The sequence below is a fragment of the Lipotes vexillifer genome, unplaced genomic scaffold, assembly GCF_000442215.2.
Source record: "Lipotes vexillifer unplaced genomic scaffold, Lipotes_vexillifer_v1.1 scaffold53, whole genome shotgun sequence".
NCBI lineage: Eukaryota > Metazoa > Chordata > Mammalia > Artiodactyla > Lipotidae > Lipotes > Lipotes vexillifer.
In genome coordinates this window covers 3,004,387-3,011,879 of record NW_006791814.1, presented here as the reverse complement: position 1 = coordinate 3,011,879, position 7,493 = coordinate 3,004,387, and the positions used below count along the sequence as shown (strand labels likewise).

General features: G+C 47.4%; 2 non-coding genes across 2 annotated transcripts; one reads left to right on the top strand and one right to left on the bottom strand.

The window, feature by feature from the left end:
- Positions 1-2,767: 2,767 nt before the first annotated feature.
- On the bottom strand, positions 2,768-2,839 carry TRNAE-UUC (transfer RNA glutamic acid (anticodon UUC)). Its single transcript has one exon. It is a non-coding gene; the product is annotated as a tRNA-Glu (tRNA).
- Positions 2,840-5,458: 2,619 nt separating this feature from the next.
- Positions 5,459-5,532, top strand: TRNAG-UCC (transfer RNA glycine (anticodon UCC)). Its single transcript has one exon. It is a non-coding gene; the product is annotated as a tRNA-Gly (tRNA).
- The last annotated feature ends 1,961 nt before the right edge of the window (positions 5,533-7,493 follow it).

The window sequence follows — 7,493 nt, the reverse complement described above, 5'->3', positions numbered from 1 at the left end:
TTTTTTTTTTTTTTTTTTTTTTTTTTTTTTCCAGTATGCGGGCCTCTCACTGTTGTGGCCTCTCCCGTTGCGGGGCACAGGTTCCGGGTGCGCAGGATCAGTAGCCATGGCTCACGGGCCCAGCTGCTCTGCGGCATGTGGGATCTTCCCGGACCGGGGCACGAACGCGTGTCCCCTGCATCGGCAGGCGGGCTCTCAACCACTGCGCCACCAGGGAAGCCCCCGGACATCTTTTTGAGGACTATCATTCAACCACTCCAGTGAATGAACACCTGGCTTCCTTGCCCCTTGGAAACACTTCCCAGGTGTGTGCTACATAGCCTCGTAGAGAGGGGTTTGAGCTCCACCTGCCCAGTGACCGACCCGCTCATTAATGCGGACTTTACTGTCTTCACTCCCCTGTCTCACTCCCCCACTCCTTCACTGTGTTTCCTTGGATCACCTCCCGAATTGACTGCCTGCACCCAAATCCTTGTCTCTGGGTCTGCTTTTGGGGAAACCCAAATTAAGACATAGCCCCTCACTTCTAAGGCTCTTGCAAGCAGCTGGAAATCACATCTCCACTGGTTCCCAGGTATGGTTTGTTCAGGGCCATCTTGTGCTTCTCATTCCTGATTGATCTTTCTCTCAGATACTCCCTGGTTGGTCCTCCGGTCTTCCTGGTCTGTCCTCTCCCCCCATCACTTTGCCTTTGTGATCCTACAGCCTCATCTCTATTGCCTGGAGACCCCTGCTGACGTGCAGCCTCAGCATAGGGGAAGTAATTGCAAAGGAACCTGCTGCCTTAGAGAGGAGAGAAAGAGTCACAGTCACCATGTGGCTTAATTGAATTAAAGAAAAAAAGTCCTGCCCCACCTCCACAGTAACTCATCGCCCTCGACAGGGTGCAGGTAGAGCTCATGGCAGAAGCAAGAGAGTCAAGGCTGCAGGCTTGGCTCTAGGAAGCTTCTGACTCTGACAGGGGAGGAGCTGAGTGCTTGGGCCCCTGCGCAGAGCTCAGAGGCATAAGCAGTCTCCCGACCTAGGGATGAAGAAAGGAGGGTGTTTTGTGGATGAAGAGACAAGGGCTTTGGCTCTGAGATGTAGAGCATGACCCAGGAGGAAGGTCTGACCGAGACAATCCTGTGCTTGGGGCCAGCAGGTCAAGAGAGCTGGAAAAGACTGGGCAGAGGTGGTGAGGCGGTGCTCTCACTCCTCCCAGGGAGAAGTTGACCATCCGATAGGTCACAGTCAAGGATGGTAATTGGGTCTTGGGAGCCGTGGGCAAGGCTGCAGTGGGCTGTGCCTGTCAACCACTCCTTTCCTGAGGAGGCGCTCTCAGGCCAGCACGCCCTTCCTGCCAGCCGCTGCATCAAGCCTTAAGGGAGGTACGGGCTCCACTGGTCACGAGTCCAAGCTCTGTGCTCCAGCCTCGCGTCCTTGGATTTCTTGCTGTGTGGACTGGGCATGGGCCCAGCTCATCACAGGAGAACATGGCATTTCCTGTTCAACTCTATTTCAACTCTGTGTATTTCAACTCTTTGAATTGACTCTCAATCACGTGAGTGCTGTGCATTCATACTTCCTAGGCTGTCTTCTGGTTGCTTCTGTAGGAAGCTCCCTCCTCTGTCACACCCTAGAAGGCTGTGATTCACTGGGACACTTTCTCTCCATACTGTTTGCGAGGTAAAACGAACCATATTAGACACAATCTTGACCCAAGGCTGAGGAAGTTAAGAGCTATGGACTCCATTCAGGGGGTGCCTGGGATTCATGAAATGTTACTGAGCTGAGGGAGCAGACAGTCAGAGTTGAGCTTTGATAAGTGAAAGAAGAGACACATGCACACAGGACTTGATGGGGGGCAGGGTCTTAATATATTGGAAGCTGACTGTTTGATCTGAAGGCCTTTATGCCTAGAGCAGAGAGATATTTGTCCCAGTTTAAATATCACTCCTCATGAGTTCTTCTTTCTCATTTAAATGTGTTTTCCTCATTACACCCTCTTATAGCTTCCTCTGGTTTTCTTTCACAGCGTTTACTACAGTTTTGAAAGTTTTGTCTTCCTAATCAGACCTTAAACTCTTTGGGGGCAGGATCCATGTTTTATTCATTTCTGTATGATGCCAAAGAAAAATTGCACTGGACAGAGTTAAATAGACAAGGAGGACTTTATTGAAGACTATTGCAACAGGAGAGAGATTGAACTCAACTACACTGAAACAAAATGCAGGAGAGTTTTTAAGCCCAGGGGTAGGATAACAGAAAAATAGTGGAGGCCATCGGTCTATGTGATTAGACCACCTGTGTCTGCTAATTGGTGCTTATCAAAGAGAAGCTCTTACCTTCCTGCACAGACCGGGAGACAGGGGCACTGTTTTCCTTGATGACTACATTTCTAAGAGGACATTTCTGGGTTGTTAAACTGGTAAGAGGTTGGGAGAAGATTTACATCTCAAGGGGGGAGAGAAAGAATTTACAAGGACAAGTTTTCTAAAGTAACTGCTCTAAGGAAAGAGAGTTCAGTGACATAGAGTCAGGAAGAAACTGTCCAAAGTTTGGTCAAGCTGAGAGGAACACCAAGGCCGCCTTGGGAAATGACCTCCCCCTCTATGCTACATTCCTTCCCTACAGGGACAGGCAAAGAACACAGCAAATAATAGGTGCGTTTAATTAAAAAAAAGTTTTTGGGGGGGGCCACACTGTGTGGCTTGCAGGATCTTAGTTTTATTTATTTGTTTTTTATTTTTATCTGTTTGGCCGCACCGTGAGGCCTGTAGGATCTTAGTTCCCCGACCAGGGATCGAACCTGGGCCCTGGCAGTGAAAGTGCCAAGTCCTAACCACTGGACTGCCAGGGAATTCTTGGTGTGTTTCATTTAAAATGAACATTTGTATGTCTATTTGGTTAATCTCCATTTCCCTCTCTAGATGGTAAGCTGCATGAGGGCAGGGATCATACTTGTCTTGTTCGTTAGTATAAACCCAGCACCATCCACTTGCTTCCCATAGGTGCTCGCTAAGTGCTTGCAGAGAGAATGAATGAACGGATGGATGGAGGAAGAGACAGAAGCACCAAGGATAACTTCCAGCATTTCAGCGTGGGAGCAAGAAGGTAATGGTGCCAGTAGTGGCTGACATGTGGAAGTGACAATGATGGGCTGAGGGCAGAGCAAACAGTCATGTGATCCCAGGCTGTCCTGCTGACTTTGCCTGGAGGAGGGGACTAACAGTGTTTGGTGTCTGAGATGGAGAAGGTTAAGACAGCGCAGCTGAGCCTGGGGAGGCGGTAACATATGCGGTTACACCTCTCACTTGCCCTCAGTTTGATTCCTAACAAGCGACAAAGATCCTGAGGGAAGAGACAATGTTTGCTCTTTTGAGTTTATTTAGAAGATAGAGCTGTGTCAAGGTGAGGACCCCCTTCCGGGCCACCCGGAGGGCAGATGGATACTGGTGCCTGTAATTACTTTCAGGGTCAAAGCAGTGTAATCAGCTCCTTTGTCAGCAGCATTCACTGAATAGTTCTATCGAGCGCCTGAGGGTGATTTGTTCCAGCTCTGGAGTAATTGTCCAGTCAACGGCAGGTCCCGGGGGAGGGTGGTTCGAAGGCAACTTCCAGAACGTTTGAACATTTGTGATTAAGACTAGATGGCTTCATTAATGAGCAAATATTCTTTGAGCACCTACTGTGTGTTGGGTCCTGTGTCAGGCCTGTGGGAGGTGGAGGAGTGCTCTTGCTGTAAAGAGCCTGTGGATGGTTAAAGGGGATAAATAGAACCACCCTTAATCTTACGCTCATCTCAGGTGTTCCAATGAGAGCCCCAAGGAGGAAAGGCTTCTTACTAATGGAAGAGGCTCTGGAGTAGGATCTGGGAAGATGATGGGTAGGACTAGGATGGAGATAAGGAGTTGGCACTGACACACATTCAAAGTCAGTGACAAAGATTCCTTCCTTGACCAAACTCTAGCCAGCCTCCTGTGAACCCTCTTCTTGGCAGGACTCAACTTCGGCCTATAAAGACTTTAGCAAACACACAAACATAGTGTCTAACAGCTCAAGCCTGCATCCCTAGTAATGACCCTCGCCCCCTCGAAGTTCCTACCTGAGAAAACTCAAGGCTGCCAAATGAATTAATTCACTGTTCGAGCCAACACCTGAAGGTAGGGCCCGCTCTCAGTCTCTGTGGGAGGGTAGGAGCTTAACTTCGATAGGTACCAGTTAGCAAACCCAGATGGGTTTCACATGGACCAGACACCGCTTCCCACTTTTTGTAATTTTTCACTTTCCTGACTCTGTTCAAGCCCCTGCCATTCCTCCTCCCTCCTCCCTCCTCCTTCCTTTAAAATGCCCGGTCACCTCTGCACACAACAGAATGGAGCTCAGCGCTTTGCCCTACTGTCAGTGGTCACTAAGTCTGTTTTCACTGCTTTAGCTAAATGAGGACTGGTTGTGTCCATCTTTGACAGAAGGTCTCCACAAAGAAATAGAAGCAGAAAACTGGTGCACACAGTTTTCAAAAAGAGATCCTTTTGTTTTCAATCCAGCAGGGGAAATAGTGAGAGAAAGAGCTATGGAGAAAAGGGGGAGCCAGATCATACAGGGCCTTGGAGCCTCAAGCAAAGAGCTGGGGGTTTTGGCCTAAGTGCCACAAGAAGTGGAAGATTTTGAGTGCGGAAGTCAGAGGGTCAGAACAGTGCCCAGTACAAAGTAAGCATTCACTAAGTGTTCAGTGTTGCTGTTATCACTTGGAGTTCCAAAAAATGACTCGTGTGGTGGTGGTACTGAGAGAGGGTTGTGGGGAGTCAAGGTGGGCATGGGACAGTAGTTTGGAGGCCACAGCAGTGGCTGAGGCCAGAGGTGGCGGTGGTCTTGTCTGGCTCAGTGGTTATGGGGATGGAGAGAAGCGATTGAATAGAGGAGAGATTTAGGAGATCCAACTGGCAGGACTTGGTGAATGGCTGGAAGTGGTGGGGGCAGGGGAGAGGGAAAGGGATAAACTGAGGACGATGTCCAGGTTTCTGGCTTGTGAGAGTGTGTGGGTGATGGAGCTGTTCCTAGGTGTATGTGGGCCAGATGGGGAGATCACTTTTTCAGGTTGAATTAAAGAGCACATGGGATGGCAGTGTGCTGTTGTGTATATGGGGCTGGAGCTCTGGAGGGCCAGCCTTCAGGGAACGGGGACTATATTTATCCCACATTATACTTGATTTGATCCTGAGCTTCAGGCACAGCCCTGAGAACCTGGCATGTGTGTGACTTAGTTCAGGTTGTAGAGGAGGAAAAATTCTCCTCTATCCTCTTAGGTTCTCCAGCGGGACCTAAGAATTAAACTGACATAACATGGATTAATGGGAGAAAAGCAAACAAGTTTAATTACATTTTTACACGTGTACAGGACAAGAGAATGAAGACCTGAGGAAGTGACCAGAGCAGAAACCTTTATACCTTTTATTCAAAGAAATGATAAGTTTGGATTTCCCTGGTGGTCCAGTGGTTACGACTCTGCGCTTCCACCGCAGGGGGGCACAGGTTCGATCCCTGGTCAGGGAACTAAGATCCCACATGCTGTGTGGTGAAGCTAAAAAAAAAAAAGACAAGTTTGTGAAGAAATGACAAGACAAAGGGCAGTAAATTTTGGGGAAATAACTAAGAGATACAGTGGAAGGGGGACTAGCGGAAGATAGGATTATTTTAGCAAGCTTGTTTGTACAGACCCCTTTCAGTGTCTGTTCCAAATCTGTGGTGATAAAGATATTCTTGTCTTCCTGGTACAGAGAGGCGCCTTTCTCATGGGAAGTTTTATGGCCTGTTTTTAGGTAGAAAAGGGGAGGTCAGAGAACCCTTCCCGCATCTGCAGTTTCTCCAGTGCCTTCAGCTCAAAAGAATCATCATGCCCAAGTGGCATATTTTAGGGTGGCATGTCCTGAACTCCTTCAGAGTTCTCCTGGACTCCAAAACAAGATTCAAGTGAAGGGACTTTATTTGGGAAGTGGAGGTCACACCAGTGGGGAAGTGAAACAGGGAAGGAAAGGAGGCAGCAAAGTGTGTGTGGGGAAACACAGGCCTCAGAATGACCCCACACAAGAGGAGAGGGAGCTGGGGTATTTATACACTACAGTTCCTGGAGCAAGAGCCCTTACACACAGAGATACAGATACGACAGATGGAAGCTGGTCGGGCACAGTGAAATGTCTGAGGGGTATAACAGGACATGGACAGCATTGGCTACAAAGTCTAATGATGCAGTTTGTATAAACATGGAGACTTTTGTCTCACACTAGATGAAACCAGTCCTCTGATTAGTTTTATGTCATATTGGCAAGTTAACTGCAACCTTCAAATAAAACCTAGTTGAGATTGCAGTAAATTATGTTTGTAGCATAGGGGGGTGGGATACAATTGTAACCAACCTGTGAACTAATAGTTCCACATCTCATCACTTGGGGTTCATTAGTTTGTTAGAAGTGAACATTTATTGAGCATGTACTGTGTGCCAGGCTTCATGCTGAATAGGTTAGATATTGATATATTATCTCATTTAATCTTTATAATGAAAAACCCTGTGAGATAGGTATGGTTAGACCCATTTTATAGATGAGGAGGGACTCAGTGTTGTTTTTTTTGTTGTTGTTGTTTTTTCTGGCTTCGCCGCACGGCACGCGGGATCTTAGTTCCCTGACCAGGGATGGAACCCGTGCCCCCTGCAGTGGAAGTGTGCAGCCTTAACAACTGGACCACCAGAGAAGTCCTGGGACTCAGTGGTTTGCTCTTGTTGCAACAGTGTGCATTTGGCAGAACCAAGTTTCCACCCATTTTTTTTCCTCAACCTTTTGCTGCCGCTTGGCAGTTAGAAATTACAAGAGCAATCTTAGCTCAAGCATTTGGCTTATATTTGCGTTCAGTATTTATTGAAGTTCCCAGGCTCATCCAGTACTAACTGTCGGGGCTTAATAAGTTCTCAATAATAATGATTTCCCCCTGGATGAGTATAGATGCTTCTGTCAGCTGAGGCTGATTTCCACCTAATTTGCAGGGAATTTGTGTGGCACAATGATGAGCTAAATATTTATGCAGGGAGGATGTATGTACAAATCACATTTCCATAAGAAACACAAGGCAAATGAGAGTTTCCCACAAAAAAAGTTTATTGCTGGGAAAAGATGCCTTAGAGGATCCAACATTAGCCAGGATTAACCAGCATTATCCAAGAGTTAGCCATATTTAGGCAATTTTAACATTTATGCCAGATAAGTGTCTTTATTAAGAATTGCCAAGGATTACTAGAGGAGAAATCATGTTTGCTCCTCAGGGTTGAGGGAAAACACCTGGGAATATAGAATAGCTTTTTCTCCAAATGATCTAACCATCTTCGTGGATGACCCTGGGCAAGTTACTAACTGTCGCTCTGAGCCACAGTTTCTCAGGCTGTCATCTACTGGATAGGATTGGCTGTTCCTTAAGGCCCTGCCCACTCCGTTTTGTAATTCTGTGCGCTACAACTGTGCCTCTGT